The sequence below is a fragment of the Musca autumnalis genome, unplaced genomic scaffold (assembly GCF_047663935.1).
Source record: "Musca autumnalis isolate F117 unplaced genomic scaffold, ASM4766393v1 scaffold_4, whole genome shotgun sequence".
In the NCBI taxonomy this organism is placed as follows: domain Eukaryota; kingdom Metazoa; phylum Arthropoda; class Insecta; order Diptera; family Muscidae; genus Musca; species Musca autumnalis.
In genome coordinates, this window is record NW_027411977.1 from 134,684,893 (window position 1) to 134,709,643 (window position 24,751).

The 24,751-nt window shown below is 37.0% G+C and overlaps 1 protein-coding gene across 12 annotated transcripts in view; it reads left to right on the forward strand.

Annotated features, from left to right (window-relative positions):
- Positions 1–24,751, forward strand: part of bol (boule homolog, RNA binding protein) — a 335,751-nt gene that overhangs the window by 105,194 nt on the left and 205,806 nt on the right. For 2 of the 12 annotated variants that reach the window (XR_012412648.1, XM_073984026.1), the window contains exon 1: positions 16,971–17,190. The exons of 7 other annotated variants lie outside the window; for them this stretch is intronic. The gene's annotated coding sequence lies outside the window, so the exon portion shown is untranslated. Of the gene's footprint in view, positions 1–16,793; positions 17,462–24,751 lie in introns of those variants that run through there. 3 more of the 12 variants (XM_073984020.1, XM_073984013.1, XM_073984011.1) reach the window with 3 other exon arrangements.

Sequence of the window (24,751 nt, forward strand, 5' to 3'; positions counted from 1 at the left end):
GTATGGACGAAATTGGTTGCTCCCTTCAAGAGTTATCGTGAGCGCAAATTTTTCGAACTTTTGTGGGGGAGGTACCGGAAGTAGTGGACCGATATAACCTATCTTCGAACTTAAAGTAAGTTTTGACAGACAGTTGGACGGATATGGCTAAATCAACTCCAAATTGTCTGAAACGGATTTCGTCTAAACATACTTGAGGTCTAAAACCATTATTTCGATGAGGCACATTTTGCCCGTAGCATAAATGCTGAGGGTATAAACATTCTGCATCTGTGGGAAATTATGGGCCGAATATGGATTATGTCATGTTTGGTGTAGCCCCCATATATCGATACCCAGTTCACCCGAATTGTTTGTAATCCCACAGTTCGACTTATCAGGGAATTAAAAAACTTCTCACAAAAATGTTCGATATATGTAGGCAAACGTTTTGATATAGCCTCCATGTAACCGTACCTCCTGATTTAATTTAATTGGAATGTCTTGGCCACATTTTCCAACCGAATGACTGTTTTAATATCGGGCTATACCCTCAGTCTTAAGGCTACCGAGGGTATACACGCTTTCATATGACCAAGTATGTTTAGAGTCAATCTGTTTCAAACAATTTGTAGTCGATTTTGCCACGTCCGTAAGGCTGGAGCGCACAATAACTCTCGAATGGATCTACCAATTCGGTGAAAAATTTGACTTTCGTAATATTTTGTCCAAACTTAGTATAAGTTCCAAGATAGGCCACATCGGTCCACCTCGTCGGGTAAATCCCCCACAAAAGTCGTAATAGTTCTGATACAAAATTTTGGAAAAGTGCCGCTTAAGACCTGCTCTCGAATCTCTTTGATTCTTGTTGCAACAACTTGTATTCACTGCCACCCCTACGACGCTACCAGCTTTCTCAGGGGCAAGTCCAAACTTCATGATAAAATGGTCTGAAGACTGAAAGGATTCCTACGGCCTCCATATGTGTAATGACTGGTGCGCACGATAGCTTTCCAACCGAAAACTACGTTGATCCAAACGTTGCATAGCGTCATATTTCTGCGAATTTTAAAGTTCGAATATGGTGCTTACCGATCCACACCTTCCGGTACCTTCTTCATAAAAGTTTAGAATTTTTCGCTTTTTCGGATCAGCCGATTTGGTCCAAACTGTGCATCTCGAAATATTTTGTCTAAGCCGTTTGAGAATCCTTTGGAAATTTTTACCGACGGTACTCCTTGTGGTTCCATTAACAGCGATATTATCTTTTTCGTGGGCTAGTCCGTGCTTCCTCATATAATGGCCAAAAAACTTTAAAATATACGGTGACTAACTGAAATGACTGGTGGGCATATTATCGGCCGAAAGCGATGACTCCCAAAATAAGATCCAATTCAAAAACGGACTATGTCTGTGCCTTACTTCAGGTAACTTATAGGCAATACTTTTAAGGTTTAATCCACATCCATATTTTTGTCGCGAGTTCATACGTCCAAAAAGGGCCACAAATTTCTGAAAACTGAAGAAATACATAATTTTAGGGAAAAGAATTGTGGTTGTGTTTTAATTCACACAGGCTTAGGTACATCTCTATCGACTAAGCCGGCTGATACTTTTTCACTTACTTGTTTTTACCTAAAATAGATCATTTATATGAAAATGCGATAAATATTGAAAATATTTTGTGCAGAGCATTTCTATCCACTGCATCCTCAGTATACAAATCTGAAGCAAAGTCAGTTGAAATGCGTCTAATACCTAAAAATGAATATCGGCCCACGAATGAAATATGCATTTCTTAAACATTGTAGTAATCTATGCCTTTCGCAATAGAAGTTATTGAATAAATAAAGGTCCGCTAAAGTGTATTGGTGAGTTTCTCAGGTCAATTGATATTACCCAATAACTTAATTAATCGTATACTATAGTCCTACTGTCTACATTTTTGTAAATGGGAGAGATAATGCTTAGCTTACAATCTTCAGATATTTATAAAATAATTCAATTATACCGCAGTACCAGAACTAATTTTCGTATCCTATATTTTTAACTTATATTAAGATGATCTGTTTATTTTGTAATCTCATTCGATTTGCTTTTAAAACTAAATTTTTTGTTTTATATTTCAGGTAAGTGGTGAATTTAATGGACACCAGTGTCAGGCAAATAAAGATTGGTACGTGATTTAATATGTATTTATAACTCGTCTAAAAGGACCGGAATTTTCGATATTTAGTGGTAAAAAATTAAAAAATATGTTTTTTAACTACCGTACGTAAAAACCAATTTGGTCTATAGTCTTCTTCCCCTTTCCCGAAAGCGGTATTTTCAATTTAAATATATACTTCAAAATATTGTTACGGAATTAGGGCTTGACTTAACCCCATGTAGACGTTGTTTTATTCCCCGATCCGATTTTTACAAATAAAACGAGGATTCGCTTAGATTACGATTCTACAATGCTTCATTGGCGTTATTCACTTATTTACACAGGAATTTATTTACTACTTAGCACAAAGCTTAACTTTAGTAAGCACAGATCTTTACTCTATTCAGTTTTCTCTTTACTTACTTATGAGGCGGATAGACTTTGCAGCGGAAAAAACATGGTAGTTAACAATACCGGATTTAACATCTCCATATTCATAAGGGCACCTGGCTGTCTCCAGATCAAAGAACAATAAATCAAATTGATTACATTGTGATAGATGGAAGACATTCATTGAGCGTGTTGGATGTACGATCGTTCCGAGGATCATACATAGACTCGGACCACTACCTTGATGCAGCAAACGTACGTATGTACGTACGTACAGACACAACACGGAAGTTGGTCATCGGTAAGCTGAAACACAACAGATAGCCACAGCATATTCCACTCAACTGGCCCAATTGTTATCGCAAAGAACATTTTTCCAAAACTAAAAGACAACTATTGAATAGACGGTATTGAATGTATACCTCCCGGCCAAGATGATGTAAAGACAGCAATAAACCGCCTGAAGAATAATAAGACAGCAGGAGCCGATGGCTTACCAGCCGAGCTGTTCAAATCCGGAGGCGACACGCTGAAAAGGTGTATACATCAGCTAGTTAGCACCATCTGGCAGGAAGAACGCGTACCCGACGATTGAAACATGAGCATCCTATGTCCAGTCCACAAAAAGGGAGATAAGACTGTGTGCTCCAATTACAGGGGCTTAAGTCTGCTCCCTATTGCATATAAGATAGTATCTGGCATACTGTATGAGCGACTAAAGCCTATGGTCAATGAAATAATTGGACCCTATCAGTGCGACTTTAGACCTGGCAAATCCACCATTGACCAGATAGTTACCCTGCGGCAAATCCTGGAAAAGACCCATAAAATGCAGATCGACACAATCACCTTTTTGTCGATTATAAAGCAGCATTCGACAGTCCCCTCCGATCAAAGGTATTCCATGAAATGTCAGAATTTGGTATCCCCGCAAAGCTTATCCGGCTTTGTAAGATGACTTTAACTGATACTAGGTCCTAGTTCAGTACCAAAATAGGTTTCAGACAGGGAGACAGTCTTTCGTGTGACCTGTTCAACATCCTTCTGGAAAAGGTTATACGAGATGCAAATGTCAAAAGAAATGGCACAATCTACATCAACAGTCACATACTACTTGCTTATGCCGATGACATTGACATCATGGGACGATCAGTAAAGGAAGTAACTGATACCTTTAAAAAGGTCGAAGTAGAATCAGCAAAAGTGGGTCTTGCGGTAAACGGCGATAAAACGAAGTTGATGGTATCGACGCGTAATAAGTCCACAGATCTCGCACCATCTGTGAATGTTGGTACCTACAATTATGAGGTAGTAAAGGACATCGTCTACCCCGGCACCGCCATAAACACAACAAACAACATCAGTTGTGAAGTACGAAGAAGAATAGTGTTGGCCAACAGATGCTACTTTGGGCTGAGTAAGCAGTTTAGGAATAAAGCCACATCTCGTCAAACAAAAGTAACACTTTACAAAACACTGATACTGCCCGTGCTAGTCTAGTTTCACTACCAAGATCTCCCCTTGGAATATGTCCAACAGAAGCAGAGATATCCGCGTTGGAAATAAATATCCACAAGTTGAAAATTTGGATATCTGACCTCATTTTCTGTATCTTTAGTATTTGATAAATCTTGGTAACGCAATCGGGATCAATTGGCTCAGAATGTCTTAATTATTATAGGTCACCTAGCAAAAAATGGTATGCGAACCTACTATGCATCATTGTAAAGGTGAAAATTTCTATTTGCATTGTTAGGCTTTACTTTTGGAAGGCCATCAGCTAAAGCTGGTCTCCAAGTACGGCATTCACACTGTATCACCACTCTTGCTAACGGTAAAACATTACGACTACTTTGCCTTAGGAGTCCACCTAAGTTCCACACACATTCAACCATTATGCTACGTTTCACAGAAGGTGAAGTCCGATCACACTGTGCAGCAGCATTTTTGGGGGGTGGAAAATTTCTTTTGGAGATGAAAGCCCTTGATGAGTATACTAAGAACCCAAAAGGAAATTTTCGCCATAGGTCAAGTTTCTGAGATATCGCGCGATGAAGTTTTTGATATTTTCCCTATAATACTTTGGAAAATAGCTCCATATCTCCGTTTGGCGTTGTTGTAGCTTCATTTTGAGGTGACATGTCTTCAGTCAAATCGATTGGCGAATCTTTTTGTATAACATTTCATTCTTCTAACTCAATGCCTTTCATGTCCTTTTCGTCCTTCATTTCTTGAACCGTAGTGAAAGTACCACAAGATGAGATTTTTCAGCATCCAAATATTCTACAAAAATGTTGCTCAGAAGATTTTAGGTACGGTTCTCTTTGACAACTAATCGATTTTGTCCCGTTTTTATTGTCCTTTTTGACATTTAATCGGTTTTGGTTCAGAAATAAACTAAGTTTTGTTTTTCTGTATATTCGTCATTGGGTATTTATTGGTATGTACACATAACCATTGGTTATTGCTTATGTAGACATCTGGGGTGCTTCTGAAATATTTACCACAAATAGCTATTGTAATGATGAACACTTTAATAACAAATTTTCTTGGAGGATAGATCCGGTTATCTCAATTTTTGAACCGGATATTCCGACATTAAAACCGATTTTTGAACCGGTTTTAAGTAACCGATTAAACTTATATGTATACAGTTAAAAAGCTTATAGAGTTGTCAATCAAATTAAATTATTTCGCTTCTGAAAACGTTGTTAGTTGCAGTTCTAGAACAAAAAAAAACCGTTTTCTTGAACCGTTTTTAAGGAAAAATATCAATTCGCGCAAATATGGAGATCAAAGGCTGGGGGGCGAAAAATTCTTTTTGGCGATGAAAGTCGATGAAGGTAATATTACGAACCCGGAAGGACAGTTATGCCGTAGGTCAAACTTCTGAGTTATAGCGAAATTAATTTATTGACAAACTATACATACCTACATGACAAAAAACCTAACGAAATTTGATCGCGTCATAACTCAGAAGTTTGACCTACGGCATAACTGTCCTTCCGGGTTCGTAATATTACCTTCATCGACTTTCATCGCCAAAAAGAATTTTTCGCCCCCCAGCCTTTGATCTCCATATTTGCGCGTATTGATATTTTTCCTTAAAAACGGTTAAAGAAAACGGTTTTTTTGTTCTAGAACTGCAACTAACAACGTTTTCAGAAGCGAAATAATTTAATTTGATTGACAACTCTATAAGCTTTTTAACGGTATACATATAAGTTTAATCGGTTACTTAAAACCGGTTCAAAAATCGGTTTTAATGTCGGAATATCCGGTTCAAAAATTGAGATAACCGGATCTATCCTCCAAGAAAATTTGTTATTAACGTGTTCATCATTACAATAGCTATTTGTGGTAAATATTTCAGAAGCACCCCAGATGTCTACATAAGCAATAACCAATGGTTATGTGTACATACCAATAAATACCCAATGACGAATATACAGAAAAACAAAACTTAGTTTATTTCTGAACCAAAACCGATTAAATGTCAAAAAGGACAATGAAAACGGGACAAAATCGATTAGTTGCCAAAGAGAACCGTACCTAAAATCTTCTGAGCAACATTTTTGTAGAATATTTGGATGCTGAAAAATCTCATCTTGTGGTACTTTCACTACGGTTCAAGAAATGAAGGACGAAAAGGACATGAAAGGCATTGAGTTAGAAGAATGAAATGTTCTACAAAAAGATTCGCCAATCGATTTGACTGAAGACATGTCACCTCAAAATGAAGCTATAACAACGCCAAACGGAGATATGGAGCTATTTTCCAAAGTATTATAGGGAAAAAATCAAAAACTTCATCGCGCGATATCTCAGAAACTTGACCTATGGCGAAAATTTCCTTTTGGGTTCTTAGTATACTCATCAAGGGCTTTCACATTCAAAAGAAATTTTCCACCCCCCAGACTTTGAGTTCCATTTTGTGTCACAGTGTCATCAGGCATATTAGAATGTTAATTTAGTAGATGAGCGACGGCTATGGGGTTACCAGCCAAGTCGAGCTACAGGAAGAGATTGGAATTAAATAACTGACAATTAATTCGCATATACAATTTTCGAATGATTTGTGGTATAAATGCTAGTTTCCAATCTTAGCCTTCGACCACCCATTAGCCACCCGTGAAACGTAATGGTTGAATAAGAATTATTTCAAATATCAGCATTTAATTTTAACGATTTTTGTCGGTAACACACAAAATTCGTTAGAGAATCGCACTACTGATTCAGTCCTCGACTGATATGTGAGGTTATGGTATGTAATTGTTGAGATCGGTTAAATCACTTTCGAATCCGGCAAATAAGAATAATAGAACGGCTATTACTTTCAACGGCATGACAGTAACTGCTCCGTAATTTATAAAGCACCCCGACAGGGCGAAGAGGAGTGTGCTATGCCGTATAAGAGCCGAAGAGTTACCACCACAATTTAAGATGAGCGATGTTACAGATGCCATCCGAAACGCGAAATCATTCAAAGCGTTGGGTCCACACGGAACAACAATGGTAATTCTTAATCAACAGGATGAACTCGTTAGCCACCCATATTGTACCAAAAGACGGGAATGTTGGCGTGGTGGTCTCACTACAAGCCATGCAAGGATACCAGCAGATGTGAATCGTACAGGTCGATTTCCCTCTTTTCGCCAGTTGCAAAGATCCTAGAGGCACTACTCCTCCCCATGATGAGCAGCAGTTTCCCATTTGACCAACATCAGCATGCATTCCGGAAAATGCACAGCACCACAACAGCATTACACGTCATATCCGCATCAGCCTTTAGGATAAAGAGGGTATATACACTTTGATACAACCAAAAAGGTGCCTCATCAAAATAATGGTTTTAGACCTCAAGTTTTTTAGGACGAAATCTGTTTCAGGTAATTCTGAGTCGATTTAGTCGGTGCGTCTGTCTGGCTGCAGCGCACGATAACTCTCGAGCGGATGAACAGATTTGGTCAAAAATTTGGTACTTCACCAACAAAATTTCATAAATGTTCGGAGGTACCTCCTACACAAAATTTCGAAAAAGTGCTGTTTAAGACCTGCTCTCGAATCGTTTTAATTTTGTAACAACTTGTATTCGCTGACTCCACTACGACGGTACAAGTTTTTTTAGGGGCAAGTCCAAACTTCCTGAGAAAATGACCCGAAGGTGTAAAAAACCCCTATGGCACCATGTATAGTGGCTAGAGTGCACGATTCGGTCTACTATTTGGCTATCCTAATATTTTGTCCAAACTTAGTTTTAGTTCGAAGATGAGCCATAACGGTCCACTCCTTCAGGTACCTCCCCTCACAAAAGTTCAAAACTTTTCGCTAACATGGTGCGCACGATAACTCTCAAAGGCGTTAACCGAATAAGGACCAATAATTTGCACATTGTAATTTTAGGGTCTGTTAGATGATCCTCTCGAAATGTACACCGATTTTACTCCCTGTGGCCCTGCTTACAGCGATATTATGTTTTTCGTGGGCAAGTCCACGCTTACAGACCTAATGTTCCTAAACATCTAAGTCAAACGTTGACCAACTGAAATGACTGGAGGGGCGATATCGATCGATCCACTTCCAAAATGGACTATGCCGATGTATTCCTTCAGGTACCAAATACATATATTTTTGTCGGCAAGTTCATACGTCCAAAAGGGGCCACAAAAACTGAAAACCCCCAAACATAATTATTGGGAGAAAAACATTTCGATTGCGCAGCCGGTATTCAAGTCGATATTTTCAATAAATGAATTAGTCTGCAAAGCCGACTGATACTTCTTTAATTCTTTTGTTTGTTTAAGTTGACAGTTGAGTAGGATATGTTATGTGCTCGCGAGAGATATTGTCGATCCCTTTCATTATGACATTCCGATATTACTTCTTCAACTTCAGTAGATATCCGAGCCCATGCAAACATAAAATATAATCATGATCTACGCGATGGAGACGGTTTTAAGAAACAATAGGTAGTAGCTATGAATTAATGTGAGAACCTGTTAGTTAAATTTCGATGCATTACAAACACGTGTGACCCAGATGGGTGATGAGTGAGGTGAAGTGAGTGCACACAAACATCGGATAATTTAAAAGTTGAAAAACATCCACTACTGTTGCACAACAACGTTATTTACCCACTTTTGCCTCATTTTCATTAGCACGCTGATGGTGATGACTATAGGTATGATCTAATAACAATTGTTGTTGTTGTAGTTTTGGTAATCAAATGGCAACTCTGCATGAGTTTTTTTCTTAGTCTTATTTTTCTTAGTCTTGTTGTTATTAATCGCTGTTGTCAGTGTCCCATGTGTTTGGATTTTTGTTTTTTATGGGTGATATTTTTCCATTTTATGTATCTTTTAGTAAATGTATTAACTCGTGTGTGTGCTTGTGTTTGTTTTATTGTTGTTTTGCTACCGATGTTCTTGTTGTAAAATCAACCAACAACACCAACAACGACTTAGTGGGTACTAAACAATTTTCCACGTTTCTTTTTTTCTGTGTGAGTGTCGTCGTTTTTGTTGGGCTTTTCTCATGTGCGTTTCTTGTCGTCCGTCGTCTAGTTGTTGTCACTTAAATGTGCCATATGGCTGGCTCTGGCTGTTTGACTGAGTGGCTATTCTATTCTCTATGTCTCTTTGGTAAATCTGTGACGAAATTATAATTCTCTTGGGAGAGAATGGAAAATGTGGTTTAATCTCTTTAGAAAATTTCCCCAAATTGAATGAGAGACAATATAATTCTGGTTCTTTTGCTCTCTTTCGGTGTCTGTACGATGGTCATGACACCATGAAAACTACTCCCAACCTGGTGCACATGTTTTTCCCGGCAGCGTTGCCATTGTTTCGCCACACAAAAGGTCAGAAATGTTGCATATGGAATTTTTGGACGACAAAAACGTCTACTGCTTCTAGTCCATTCTACAACTTTCGTGAACCTAATGGCTGCGGCAAAATGGCTCCGATAAGTGCATTAAGTGAAATATGAAAATACGTCAAAATCAGGATTTAGTGACGTAGGGGATGCAAGATACCAAACAACGATCCTGACATAGCCAAGCCCAGGACTTATCTTGGTCCCTCTATTCTCTAGTGGACACTGGGGAACTGACTTTAACACTCGTTAAAGGCGGTGACATGTTTGGCCACGCGTTTTCCCATAAGAAGAATACAAATTTGGTTTGGACGTCGGGTTAGTAACCCACAAAAAACATAGTATAAGGACCTTTAAAGACCATAATCTGCGAATCTTCAGCTGGAATGTCGAACTTTTTATAGAACTGGTTACGCACTGGCTAAGACCGATATCACCGCCACAAAGGAAGTTCAATGGATTGGTAAAGACATCACAACAACACCTAAAGGCCAATCAGGAATTATGTTGTGGAGCTTAATACATATCGTCTTCAGTTTCAATAGGTGCATGAATGAATTGCTGCAATTCGGATAAATGCTAAATTCTTCAACTTCGGTCACATCTATGCACATTAGAGTTGGGTAATCGAACAACCTAGTTCGCTGTCCTAGTTCGTATGAAACGTATGAGTAACGACATACAAACTAACGTGTGATATTAAGTATAAACAGTTTGTTCATACAAGCGACCGGTGTCCATTGAACTAGATAGTGAATTAGGTCGTTCACATGCACATGCCCCCATCGAAAACAATGACTAGCAGACCAAACATACATATACATATTTTAGGAGCGCTTAGAATGACCGGTGTCGTGATCAGGATATTAAAAGTTTTCTGGGCGATTTTAATGCTAAAATTGAAAAGGAGAGTATCATTGACCCAACAGTCGGGAAATTCAGTCTTCACAAGAAGACATCTGACATCAGAAAGCTGCAAGCACAACAGATAGCCGCAGCATTTTCCACTCGACTGGTCCAATTACTTAAAGAAAGCACTTATCGTTCCGAAACTTATCAGCACAGTGGCAAATTATTGCTCACTCCATGCAAACAGCCGTTAAAACTATACTTGGATACAAGAGGCCTCCAAATCCACAATTGTTGACCATATTGTAAAAGACCCAAAACATCAACGGACTTTGTGCCGCCAACACTGGATGGTGTGCTATCAAATATCTCTACGAACGATAAGGGAGTGGTGCCTGACCATCTGCTAAGATGGAAGATAAATACTCAGAAGCGCACTTTATTTCTGTAAAAACTCCATAGGTAAAAGCTGTGGTCTCAGACCGCATGTAATACACTGGCTGTATAGGACAGTGATCTGCCCTACCTTGACCTATAGCCGCCTCGTCTGGTGGCTGGCCCTAAGTAATACTTCAAACCTGCCTAAGTTAGCTACTGTACAATGAGCTGCGTTAGTTCTCACTACTGGAGCAGTACAAACACCTTCATGCAGCATTGAATGATATATACAAACCCCGGATATTCAATTCAGTATCAACCATCACGATGCGCCGTGAAGCTCAGGGAGCTTAATAAGTGACGTTGTTTTACGGCTTGAGCATGCAATCGTTCTACAGCGAATAAGTAGTCAGATTGGACTAAAGACACGGAGGGCGAAACAGACTAAATTTCGCCAATCATGAACTTTGACACAGCTGAGGTAATAATCCCTGATAGGTGTGAGTTGGCATAGCCTATCCTGATAGCTTATACATAGTCACTAATGGGAAATGAAACAGTTGATGAACTTGCAAGATGAGCCACCACTTTGCTTCCTTCCCAACTCTGAGAAAACCGTAAACATTTGGCAAGACTTACCTATTTGTATAGCATCGAAGTCAATCTGGCCGGCAGTCTCACTGCGTCCCTTTTATGACTACGTAAATAACACAGACTGTTTTGTGTTCATGGGATTGCGTTTCTCTCTTACTTCTACTCCATATATTCAGCAGGACAGTTAACATATTGCAGGAGACTTAAATGATTATGTGGCGGGTCTAGACTAGACTGAAACAATTGAGCACCTTCGTGGAGAAAGGGTCACGTTTGAAGATGAAAAGTAAACGTTTTATTCTTATGTGGCTATTTCCGTTTCTATGAGGTATACTCAATCCAGCCTGACAATAAAATAAAAAAATCGCACCTTTATGATGCAAAGTAGGTTGGAGTAGGAGATACCGCTAATCCATACCATTTTTAATTTGTTTGGATTTAACATTTTCATTGGAAAGTTTGTCATTTTTTAGCATACACATACTCAGCATTCTGGTTTAATCAATTCAATCGTGGCCGGCGTCAGGAAGTTCGTCCAAAAACATCCGTTGTGCCAGGAAACATTGATGCCGTGCGTGAACTGATAATGTAAGATAATTTCATGTGACAAACCGTGAGATTGAGACATCCTTGGGCATTTCTTCCACCAATATACATTCAGAATGGCATGAACACCTGGCCTTAAACAACGTTTGTTCTCGTTGGATCCTGCACAATTTGACAATCGCTCAAAAAAGGCTCGTGTCGATTGGTGTAAAGAAATATAGCAAGAATGCGATCGCCGTAAAATACGTCAGATCGTCACAGGTGACGAAACATGGAAATATGCGTTTGAAACCGAAACTGCAATCTATCGGGTGGATCTTCGAAGACGAGCAAAATCCAGCAAAAGTTGTTCGTGGTGGAATTACTTCGAATCAGATGATCGCCTGTTTCTTCGGAAAAATTGGTAATGGGGCGAATGTTTCACTTGAGCTACGTAGGATTCTGTGTGATACTCCGTAATCAGTTTGCTTGAAGTTCTCGGACAAAATCAAAAAGCGAACGTTTTATGCACCACGGAAATGCCGGCTCAGACACATCGGCTCAAATCAACGCCTTTTTAACTGGCCAAAACTTGGAATTTATAAGTCATCCGCCATAATGCCCCGACTTGGCATCCAATGATTTCATTTTATTCCCGCGTATAAAGAAAACAAGTAGAAAAGGCGTTAAGTTCGGCCGGGACGAAATTTGTATAACCTCCTCCACGAGTTGCATTGAAGCAAAATGGAATAATTAGTTTGCTTTAGTTTATGGGAGTACTACGCTCCTCGACCACATTGCCGTGTATTCAAAATTTTCCGATTAAAACTTTTGTATTCGCAAATACAAAAATAATAGGGCGGTATCGTTTAATGTGGGCTATATCAAATTGTGGGCACTATTCTCTGTAGGATTGATTATTGCCCCAACCGAAGATTGTCTGCGTGACACTGAAAACATCAATAATCGGGCAACACCATACTGGTGGCAATATCAAAACGTGGACTTTAGACGGAAATTTCAGCCATTTCGGTGTGATAATGAGGCTAAAACCAAGAAAATACCTAATATCGGGGGATGCGGCTCTATGGAGGTTATGTCAAAACGTGGAAATATAGCAAACAAATTTCTTGGTGAAACTTTATTGATACCCACGAAGACTAAATAAGAAATTTAAGCCATTTCTGTGTGATAAACAAATCAAGAGATATTTTTCTGAGGGGGCAATATCAAAACGTGAAACTATAGCGACAAATTTCTAGGTTTAAATTTGAGCTATTTCGCTGGGATATTGATTCCACAGGCTGCGAAATATCGGAAGGTACCATTCTATGCGGGCTATATTAAGACGTGGAACTATAGCGACAAATTTCTAGGGAAAGTTTAATGCTCCCTACGAAGACTAAATACTAAATTTCAGCCATGTCGGTGTTATAATGAAACTAAAACCTTGAAAATTCCGAAAATCTGTAGTTACGGTTCTATGGGGTCTATATCAAAACATGGACATATGGCAACAACTTTTTGGGAAATGTTTAATGCTCCCAAAGAGGACGAAATACGAATTTTTAGTGTGATATACAGAAAATCGGAAGGTACCGACAAATAACAAAGGAAAAGTTTGTACCCCTAACGAAGAAGCTAAAACCTTGAAAATTCCGCAAATCTGTAGTTACGGTTCTATGGGGGCTATATCAAAACATGAACCTATGGCAACAAAGTTTTGGGAAATGTTTAATGCTCCCAAAGAGGACGAAATACGAATTTTCAGTGTGATATTGAGGCCATAACCTTCAAAATATAGAAAATCGGAAGGTACCGACAAAAAACAAAGGAAAGGTTTGTACCCCTAACGAAGACTAAATACTAAATTTCCGCCAAAAATTTAGGAAAAGTTCAGTTTAGAATCTGATCTCGAATCACTTTGATTTTTGTTGTAACAACTTGTATTCACCGCCCCCATACGGTACAAATGTCATCTGGGGCAAGTCTATACATCCTGAGAAAACTGCCTGAAGGATGTAAAAAAACCCTATGACACCGTGTGTAGTGGTTGGTGGGCAAGATAACTCTCGAACTGATCTGCCGATTCGGTCTAAATTTTGGCCTTCGTAAGATTTTGTCCAAACTGACGACGGTAAAAGTTTTTTCAGGGGTAAGTCCATACTACTTGAGAAAATACCATGAAGGTGTAAAAACCTCTATGACACCATATGTATGTTGTGGCTGGAGAATACGATAAATCTCAAACTGATCCACCGATTCGGTCCATTATTTGGCCTTCGTCATATTTTGTCCAAATTTAGCTTCAGTTCGATAGGCAATACCCCGGTCCACATTCCCCACATTAATAAATCAATTGATTGATGTCATGTGGGGAAGAAGCGTTGTCTTATTGGAACCAAAATGTAGTCGAGATCACGAGCTTCATTTTTAAGCATAAAAAATTCGGCTATCATGGTCACCATTGAAGGTCACGTTCTCATCGACATCATTTTTGAAAACATATTTGGGGATGGGGTTCTACCAGCGGACTAACCACACGAAACCGTTGTTTTTTCTGGATGAAGTGACACTTCTTGAATCTCTTTAGGTAGCTGTTAACCTAGGTGCGGCTACTCTCCTTGTTTACACAACCATTAAGTCAGAAATGGGCCTCTGCGCTGAACAAAATTTGACCTCAAAGAAAGCAAATTTTCGCAATAAAGTTGAACGATTTGCAAACATTGTTTTATCGTAAGCCTTTCCACGATAAATGCCAAACAATACTAAACAAAAATAACATGATACCATGGTACGACTCACATGTGATCAGTCAAAAACAGGCTAATGAAAAAAGTACCTCTAGTTGGATCACCCTTTCCATTGTCCAAATTTAGTTTAACTTCAAAATGGTTCTCTCTTTAGGGTACCACCCCACAGAGGGGAAATGTATGTTAAAAGTTGATTAAAACTCCTAACAAGCTCATTTGTAATCCGATTGACGTAAAATTTGGCACACATTATATTTACGGCCTAACGAGTAACACTACAGAAAATAGTCAGAATTGGTCCAGATTTAGATACAGCTCCCATATATATTGGCATCCGAGTTTACGTAAGTCAGACACAAAAAGCGCTATATACGATTGATAGAAGCGGAGAGCATCCAAACTTAGCCGATGTCAAAGTGTGTTTAATTTGGTCCAAATCAGTTCAGATTTATTTGTAGTCCCAACGTATATTTTTTACGCGACGATTCTAATGAAAGTAGGGAAATTTGCAAAAATATATATATCCGCGTACTAAGCCGCGATTTTCTTTGAAAATTTCTACCTTCCTTTGTGCATGTCATAAATTACCGAGATACGCGAATAATATGGGTATTTTACCAAAAATAAAATGTATGCACATTGCGCGACTTTTACCCACATTTAGTTTTTTTTGCATTGGAAACTGACGGCACACTTTGGCCGCTGAGTGAAACATCGAAATATGCAAAAATATTGAAAGAGATTGATTCGCTGTATCCAAAAGCGAATGCTCATCGACTGATTTTAATTGATTCGCGAATAACATGCTTTTTAATTTTCATATTTTTTGAATTATTGTAAGTAGATTATTACTCTCAATTTCCTATCCTTATAAATTATCACAGCAACTAAGCTTTTTCGAAGGTAGACATATATAAAAACTTCGTTTTTATGGTCAATACGCCAGAGAACAAATAAAATAAGCAGTCCTGGCGAACGCTGAAACCAAAATCATTCTACATTTTGAAAAAATATCTTGGTTTGAAATTTTCATATTTTGAGGCTAAGTTGAGAAATATAGATTTTTTCGGAATGGCGCAAATATGCAATTTTCAATATTGAAATTTTAATTATCTTAAAAATTATCATAAAAAATATGCATGAAAAAGGATTTGTATCACCATTATTAAAGAATAAACATGCAAAACCATTCTGAAATTTTTAAAAGCCCATCTTGTTTGGGGACTATACGAAACAATCAATTTTGAAAAATATAAATTTTTGCGAAAATATTATCACTTTAATGTTCACCTAATTTCATAGTATTCGAACATGTACTTTTTGTTTTCAATATGTCTGAGTTCAGTCGACTGCTGCATTGGATTGGTTAATCCTACAAAGTTGCGGACGGTTATAGCAAATGTAGAAAAGAGTCAGAGTCATAAAAAAACTATTTTCATATTTTGAGTTTTGAGCAACTGTAGGCCTATGTTTCCCCTCTGTGCACCCCCACAAAAGTTCAACATTTTTGTCTAAGTGCAGTTTAGGCTCTGTTCGAAGATCCTTTGGAAATGTATACCGATGCTTTTCATTGTGGTCCTGTTTACAGCGATATTCTGTGTACGAGCCCATGCGATCTTCTATGTACGAGTACATGCTTCCTGGCATACCTGTCCAAAAGTTATACGATGACCAACTGAAATGACTAGTGGGCGCGATACCTATCGAAAAATAAGGTCCACTTCCATAATGGACTACGTCCGTTCATTCCTTTTGAACTTTAATCCTAATCCACATTTTTGTCGGCAAGTTCAAATGTCCAAAAAGGGCTACAAAATTCTGAAAAGACCCTAAATACATTCGATCAGTCCATAGATGAAAGTTTCAATTCATGCCGACAGATACTTTTATACTTGTAGATAATAAATATTCGGGTTTTCATTATTAGGCCGGACACTTATACAGTAGCCCTCGTATTAAAGAAGACCTTCTGAGATTTAAGTTGGTCCCAATTGCACTACCACCATCTATCCTAATTTCCAATTTGTGGAATTTTATTTTAATGGTGGATATCTCTGCTTCTATTGAACATACACCAGGACGAGAACAATGTCGCTTAAGAACGAAAACTAACCTCCATCGACAAAAAAATAAACATATTTTTCCCATTTTTTTTCTTGCATCCAAATATTTGGTACTTTATGAAAATTTCATCTGGTAACTCTGAGAACAAAATAAAAAAGACCAACTATTCTCCCAACAACACAACACAGCTTTTACTACACACAAACGCGCACATTTTTCCCATTTGAGTTTTTCAGTTTTTCATGTGGGGGGCCAACAAACAACTCTCGGAAATTAGTGCAGGCCGACGCAGACAGCTACAGCCGTCAACGCCACTAAAACGTTGCCGAAACAAGAACAACAACAACAGCAGCAATTACAAAACAGAGCCCGAACACCTAGTTTGTTGTGGCGACAGCGCTGTTAAATTTTAATAGAATTGAGTCGTTGTTCTACTGTCGTTGAGATTGCAACACAACTTGAAATATCCACGGGTGCGTTGCTACTAGAAAAAAACAAGTGAAAAAAAATTGAAAACAAAAAAGAAACAAAAAGAAGAAAATAAAACACAAAGTCAAACCATCCAAACGTCGCCGTCTGTTTGTAAAATCGTTTTTGGTGTAAAGGAATTGTGCGAAAAAGCTAACGAGAAAAAAAGTAAATTATAATTTTAATTCAAATTGAAATTAAAAACAAACGAAACGTTTGAAAATTATACTTCCCCCCTTTTTGCTCCGTTTGCTGTCGTTGTCATTGTCGTTCTCGTTCGTTGCTGTCATCAGCGAAAACGTTGTGTGATTCTTTCTAAAAACGCGTTCTGTGCCACCAACAATTATCGTTAAATCATCAGCGGTGTTTGCGTGCCAGAGTTTTTTTGTTAGCGATTAATTAATAATTGCCAAATTATTTGTAGCTCAGTGTTGTAAAGGTAAATATAAAGCAAATAAAAAATTAAGAGAGAAATAAAAAACGTGCTCTAGAACAAAAAAATTAAATGAATATTAAAAGTGTAGAGAACAAAAAAAAAAAACAACTAAATAATTCATAAGACGTCGCCCCCCCCCCCCCCCCTGCAACGATAGTTTTAAGCGAAACATGTGCATGTGTTACCGGAGGTTATTTCGTAATACTTGGATCCCCACACTCTATTTGTGACACCACCATCACTATAGTGGTGGCATAATGTCTTAAAACAACAACTACAAGAAAATCAAATCACAAAACAAAAACTTTTTTATATTATTCCAAATAGTTATCAAAGTGCGTGTGAGTGAATTCTGAATGAAATCGTATGCATGTGTGTGAGTGTGCGTGTTCCTCGGTATAATTAAAATTTGCGTGCAACTTTTTTTTGCCTTGTGGCTTCGGGGTGTTGTATTTTTCTTTTCTCATTTGCAAATCTGCATTTGTTCTCCCGCGCTTTCCCCAATTGCGTGAGTATGTGTGTTAAACAATTGTTTTCTATGGCAATGTCAGTGTGCTTGGCTGTGTGTGTTGGTGTGCGGTGTATTCATGTTAGCTTTCCGGTTCCTTTGGTTTCTGTTTTTTTAGAGGGAATGTTCATGGAAATTTGGTTTAGTGAAATATTTTTATGCTTTCGACTTGTATTGGTGTACTCGTCGTATGTGCTGCTCGTGTGTAAGAGTGTTTGTAAGCTGCCTTAGAATTTGTTCCAATTTTGCATTTCAAGGAACTTTAACCGAGATTCAGGGAATTTACATTTTTGGTGTTGCTGTTGGTGGTACACCAGATTTGTTTTATTGCTCCAAGACAATATTTGTTGTAGTGGAAATTCTTATGAACTTTTCCACTCAACAACTAAGAGATTTTCACAGGAAATGTAATTTAAAATGAAAAACATATATCCAATAAAAATGTTCAAGTTGAATACATAAGACCAGTCAATTCTGAAGTAGGTATTATTTTTTTAGATTCTATTTTTCAATTGTGTAATAAAGTGCCGCCAAGCCAGAAATTGACTGTTCAAGTTTATGTTAAAAAATTGATAAAATAAATTAAAAAAAATAAGTAAACAAATAAAGTATCAGTCAACTGTGCAACAGAGCTATACCCTCAGCCTCGGGCCTAAAGAAAAGAAGCAAACACAATTCTTCTGATGTCTATAGGGTTTATTTTTTAGTTTGAGTTGAGTCCCCAAAAAAATTTCACCATTTTATCTAGGGCCGCATGCAAAACATGTTGCCACAAATTTAAAAACTATACCAGACTAGTCCTCATACTGCACTCTTTCTAAACTTTGTGTGGGAGGCACCCGAAATAGTGGTTTGATGTACACCTTTTTCAGATGTAATTCGAATCATTTTAGTTATACTCCGAGAATTCCATTTGTAATTCGTAACATTTTATTTGTAAGTCGAGAATTCGATTTGTAATTCAGAACTTTTCAATTGTAATTCGAATTATTCCATTTGTAATTCGAATTAAACCATTTGCAATTTGGATTATTTCATTTGTAATTCGAATTATTTAATTTGAAATTCGAATTATTCTATTTAAAATTCTAATTATTTCATTTGTAATTCGAATTATTCTATTTATAATTCTAAAAACTATATATAAACTATAAATGGAATATTTATAGTTCCAATTATTTTATTTGTAACTCGAATTGTTTTATTTGTAATTCGAAACATTTTATCTGCATTTTGGAAAAGCAAATAAAAAACCAATGGAATCAAAATTGTACAATTTTTTTGTTTCGAATTACAAATAAAACAATTCGAATTGCAAATGAAATAACTCGTATTACAAATGGAATAATTCGAATTACAAATAGAATAATCCGAATTATAAATAAAATAATTCGAATTACAAATGGAATATTCGAATTACAAGTGGAATAATTCGTATTTTAAATGGAATAATTCGAATTACAAATGGAATAATTAGAATTACATATACAACTTTTTCAGTTGTAACTAATTCGAATTATTCGATTTGAAATTCGAATTATTCCATTTGTAATTTGAATAATGCCATTTGAAATTATAATTATTCTATTTGTAATTCGAATTATTCTATTTGTAATTCGTGTTATTTTATTTGTAATTCGAGTTGTTTTATTTGTAATTCGAATTATTCCATTTGTAAATCGAATTATTCCATTCGTAATACGAATAATCTGTTTGTAATTTCAACTGGAATAATTCGAATTACAAATGAAAAATTCGAATTACAAATAAAACAATTCGAATTACAAATAAAATAATTCGAATTACATTACAAATAGAATACTTCGAATAACAAATAAAATACTTCGAATTACAAAGAGAATAATTCGAATTACAAATGGAATTCTCCAATTACAATAAAATGCTATAAATTGCAAATAGAATAATCGAATTACAAATGAAATTTTACGAATTGGAATGTTTCGAATTTCATATGAAAAATGTGTACAATGATTCGAATTACAAATGGAATTCTTCAATAACAATTGAATTGTTTCGAATTACAAATGGAATAATCGAATTACAAATAAAACAATTCGAATTACAAATAAAATAATTCGAATTACATTACAAATGAAATAATTCGAATTACAAATTGAATACATCGAATTACATATAGAATACTTCGAATTACAAATAGAATACTTCGAATTACAAATAGAATACTTCGAATTACAAAAAGAATAATTCGAATAACAAATGGAATTCTCGAATTACAAATAAAAGGCAACAAATTACAAATAGAATAATCGAATTACAAATGAAATTTTACGAATTGCAACTGGAATGTTTTGAATTTCATATGAAAAAGGTGTAGAATGATTCGAATTACAAATGGAATTCTTCAATAACAATTATATCCGAAAAAGGTGTTGTCGATATTCGGACATAATTCGAGGCTGTAAGAAATAATACGATGCACAACGTTTGGACCAAATCGGTTTCTCCCTTCCAGGGTTGTCTTACGTGGTACCGGCAGGCTTTTTTTTGTAGATTTTGGGCCATTATCTCAGGAAGTATGGCAAATTGCGCAGTCGTAACAGGGCACGCAAGCATAGCTTTTTAGAGAAAAAATCAAAACGATCCAAAATGAGCTGTTTAATTGTACTTTTCCCAAAGGACGGGACCGATATAGTCGATATTCCAACCTCATAGATGAAATAATACGATGTCCAAAGTTTACACCAATCAGAAACTCCCTGCGGTAGTTATCTTGCGGATTTGCCATTTTAGTTGGCGCCGTCAGGGTTTCTTGGAGCTTTTAGGCCATTATCTCAGGAAGTATGGATTTGGCCCCAAAAAAAATTGTACCGTGGTATAAGAGGCCACAAGGACAATCTGCTGAAAATTTTTTAAAACTATCCGAGAGTAGCTCTTAAACTTCACTTTTTTCCGAATTTTTTTGGGAGCTAATCGAAGGAATGGAACGATATACCAGGAACCCGATATATGCCTGGAAGTAATACTAACATATGCAAAAATATGACCGGATCAAGGACTGGAACGATATGTACCATCATCGAACTTTAACTAAGTTTGGACAAATTATTACAGATGTCAAATGTACGACTCGATCGGTAGCTTCAAAAAATAAATAAAAATAAAAAATAAAATTATGCATATAGTATCCGTCAGCTTTACTTACTTACTTAGCTGGCCTTTTACAGAACATTTGTTCCATAAGCCGAACTAAGAAAAAATCTCCAATCCTCTCTGTTTGCTGCTGTATTTTCCCAATCTGGGATATGTAGCTTACTGATATCTCGTTTTACTTGTTCGCTCCAACGAAGCTTTGGCCTTCCAGATCTGCGAGAACCTCCATGCGGCCCGTATTTATACGCCTTTTTAGCGGGTTCATCATCACTCATTCTTATAACATGGCCTAGCCATCGCAATCGTTGTATCTCGATTTGTTCAACAACATTGATGTCATTGTATAGTTGGTACAGCTCGTTGTTCATACGACGCCGATATTCGCCGTCAACACAGATTGGCCCGTAGATCTTTCAAAGAATTTTTCTCTCGAATACAGTGTTTTGTAAAGTGTTACCTTTGTTTGACGAGAGGTGGCTTTATTCCTAAAATGCTTACTCAGCCCAAAGTAGCATCTGTTAGCCAACACTATTCTTCTTCGTATTTCACAACTGATGTTATTTGTTGTGTTTATGGCGGTGCCGAGGTAGACGAAGTCCTTTACTACCTCAAAATTGTAGGTACCAACATTCACAAATGGTGCGGGGTTTGTGGAAATATTACGCGTCGATACCATCAACTTGGTTTTTTTGCCGTTTACTGCCAGACCAACTTTAGCAGATTCTCTTTCGACATTTGCAAAGGTGTCAGTTACTTCCTTTACCGATCGACCCATGATGTCAATGTCGTCGGCATAAACCAGTAACATATGGCTGTTCGTGTATATCGTTCCACTTCTTTTGACCTTCGCGTCTCGCATGACCTTTTCCAGGAGGATGTTGAATAGATCAGACGACAGGCCGACGACAGGTTACTAGCCCGACGCCCAAACCCAAGTTTTTAACGTTCTTATGGGTGAACGCGCGGCACATGTTAGCTCACTACCTTTAACGGGTGTTAAAGGCAGCTCCCCAGGTGACACCACGGGGAGGTCAGTGTCCACTTGAGATGAGAGAGGGACAAAGATAAATCCTGGACTTTACCATGTTAAAGCCGGTCAGGACCGTTCCTTGGTATCTTTCATCCCCTACGTCACCCGTCAGCTTTACCGACAGAAAAAAACTATCAGTAACAGGCGCGGTGAACCCAAATGTGTGACCAAAGAAGTTTTGGAAGACTTAAGCGTTTGGATGTTTAGGCGTTTGTGGGTAGATATAATAAACAGTGGGCCTAATTATACCCTCAGTCTTTAGAATAACGAGGGTATCTACGCTTTCATACGGCCAAAATGTACATCATCGAAATAATGGTTTTTGACCCCCACAAGTATGTTTGGACGAAATCCGTCTCAGACAATCGTTTTGATTTTTTAACAGTTTGTTCTCGAAAACCTTTTTACCACGGTATACATTTTTTCAGGGGCAAGTGCATATAATCGCAGAAAATGGACCGAACGCCACACCTATGGCTGGCGCGCACGTAAACATTCGAAGCAGATACTTCGTTGATCCAAACTTTGCATATCGTAATATTTCTACCAATCATAAATAAAGTCCGAATATGTTTCATATTGGTCTACTCCTCCCGGCACCTTCCACAGAAAAGATAACAATTTTGTTGTAGGCGCAATATCTCTTGAACAGAAACTAAACACAATATTTCCTGCATTTAGGTGAAAGTTGGAGGCTATATCAAAACGCGGACCAGAGCGAATGTTTTGTATACCCAAGGAAGACTATATACCAAATTGCAGTAATTTCGTTTAGATAACGACAGCAGGTTTTCAGATTTGAAGATAAACGATGCCGCCCAATGTGAAGTATTTTAAAGGATTTTTCTACGGAGGTGCATCTTAGTGTTCCGGATTCTCAAAGGGTAGAAAACATCGATGTCTCATTGGTATTAAACCTTGTTTTAAACAAATTGATATTCTTCAGTTAGCATATTCCTCTTCTGCTAAGAAAAAGGCTTGACGTAGCGGATGTGTTTAGTACTTTCATAAACTAATTTTTCCATTTTAATTATAATAATTTAATTTTTACAAATTTCTGGAGAAATAATCAGCTATTTCTTAAAAACTATAACAGGTATTGTGTTCATTGTTAGGTAGGTAGGTATGTTGCCTTTAAGAGTCGTTTTAAAAAGTTACCGTAGCGTTTACACGAGGTGAGCAATTTTATTTTTCCTCAGGCACTACATTTAAGTGAAATTCCAAGTTTAGTGGACTAGAATTTTTAGGGAACAGCTTGGAACAAAGTTCCGTTTCACAGAATGATGCCCGAGAGTATCATCTTTCAGCACATATATACTTTTGTAGCACTTTTTTAAATTTTTTGAAATTACATGGGTAAAAATGTGTGTTTTTTACATACCATTTCCCATATAAATTATAGCTTTTTCACACAAATGGACATTTTTTAAATATATGAGTCCACTGTGCGCCGTTCTCACTTGTTTACATTAGAATTGACCGCAATTTAATATTTCGTATTTAAGGTCTTTGAAATATTAATTTTCAACGAATTAATAATTTTATTTAATAATTTCACTTTTCTTACTATAAAAAAGTTCCGCCTGCCGATCCCTACATATTTTACTATAATAAGTAACACCCACGCCTGTAGCAATTAAAATAAAATTGTCATCAACGTTTTCGGTATGTTTAACTCTCTTATTTATTGCAATTGGCGCCTTTTTTGTGCATTACCAAATGCGTTCGTTATTTTTACGGGTATTCCCCTATATCTCTTCCACCTAGCACTGAGCGAAAGCGAAAAATGTGTGTGTGTATGTATGTTTGTGAACCAAACATTGCATCTCGAAAATATTTTTTCTCTCGGTGAATTTCATTTTTAATTTATTCAAATTGTATTTAAATTGCGTGGGTAAATTGGCACCATGAATTTTTTGTCGAATATTGTCGAGGAGAATACGAAATGCTGTGTAAATGATGTTCGTGCCTTTTGGCATTTAATCCTTTTTTTTGTTTTTTTGGACAAACATATTAAATCACGGTGTTTATAACTTTTCCCCCTTTCTTCCATTTTTTGTAGAAATTGCTTTCACTTTTGACGACTGCCTCTGGGGGAATGAAGAATACACAAAGATTGCGTGTTTACGGTCAATTTGATTGGCGTACAAAAACATTGTGTCTCTGTGTGGGTGAGACTTTGTTTGAGAACTTACGATTGTATTGTTGAATATAGGTGAACTGTTGAGTGTTATGGTTGAGTAACTAGGTCTAATTTAAAATAGGTGGAATTAAAAGAAACAACAACAAAACAATACCCTTTAAGTAAAGCAATGCTTACCCTTAGTAGTTAAAATTTTGGAGGTCTAGCCTGGTTTTCTTATCAGCATACTTCTGTGGCGCGCAATAGTATACAGAATAGATTTTCCTGCAGTAATATCAATAAGTCATTAGAAATTTATTAGAACTTTTGTAAATGGACATATTTCAAGGCATGAAGCTATTTTGTTTGGACATTTAGGTCTCATTGCGTTAACAGACGATTTTCTTTAAAAGATTTCCCCTCTAAAATAATTTTTATAGTCAATAACGATTTCCTAAAATTTGAAATGTTTCTTCTCATTAAAATGTTCTTGACTACGGT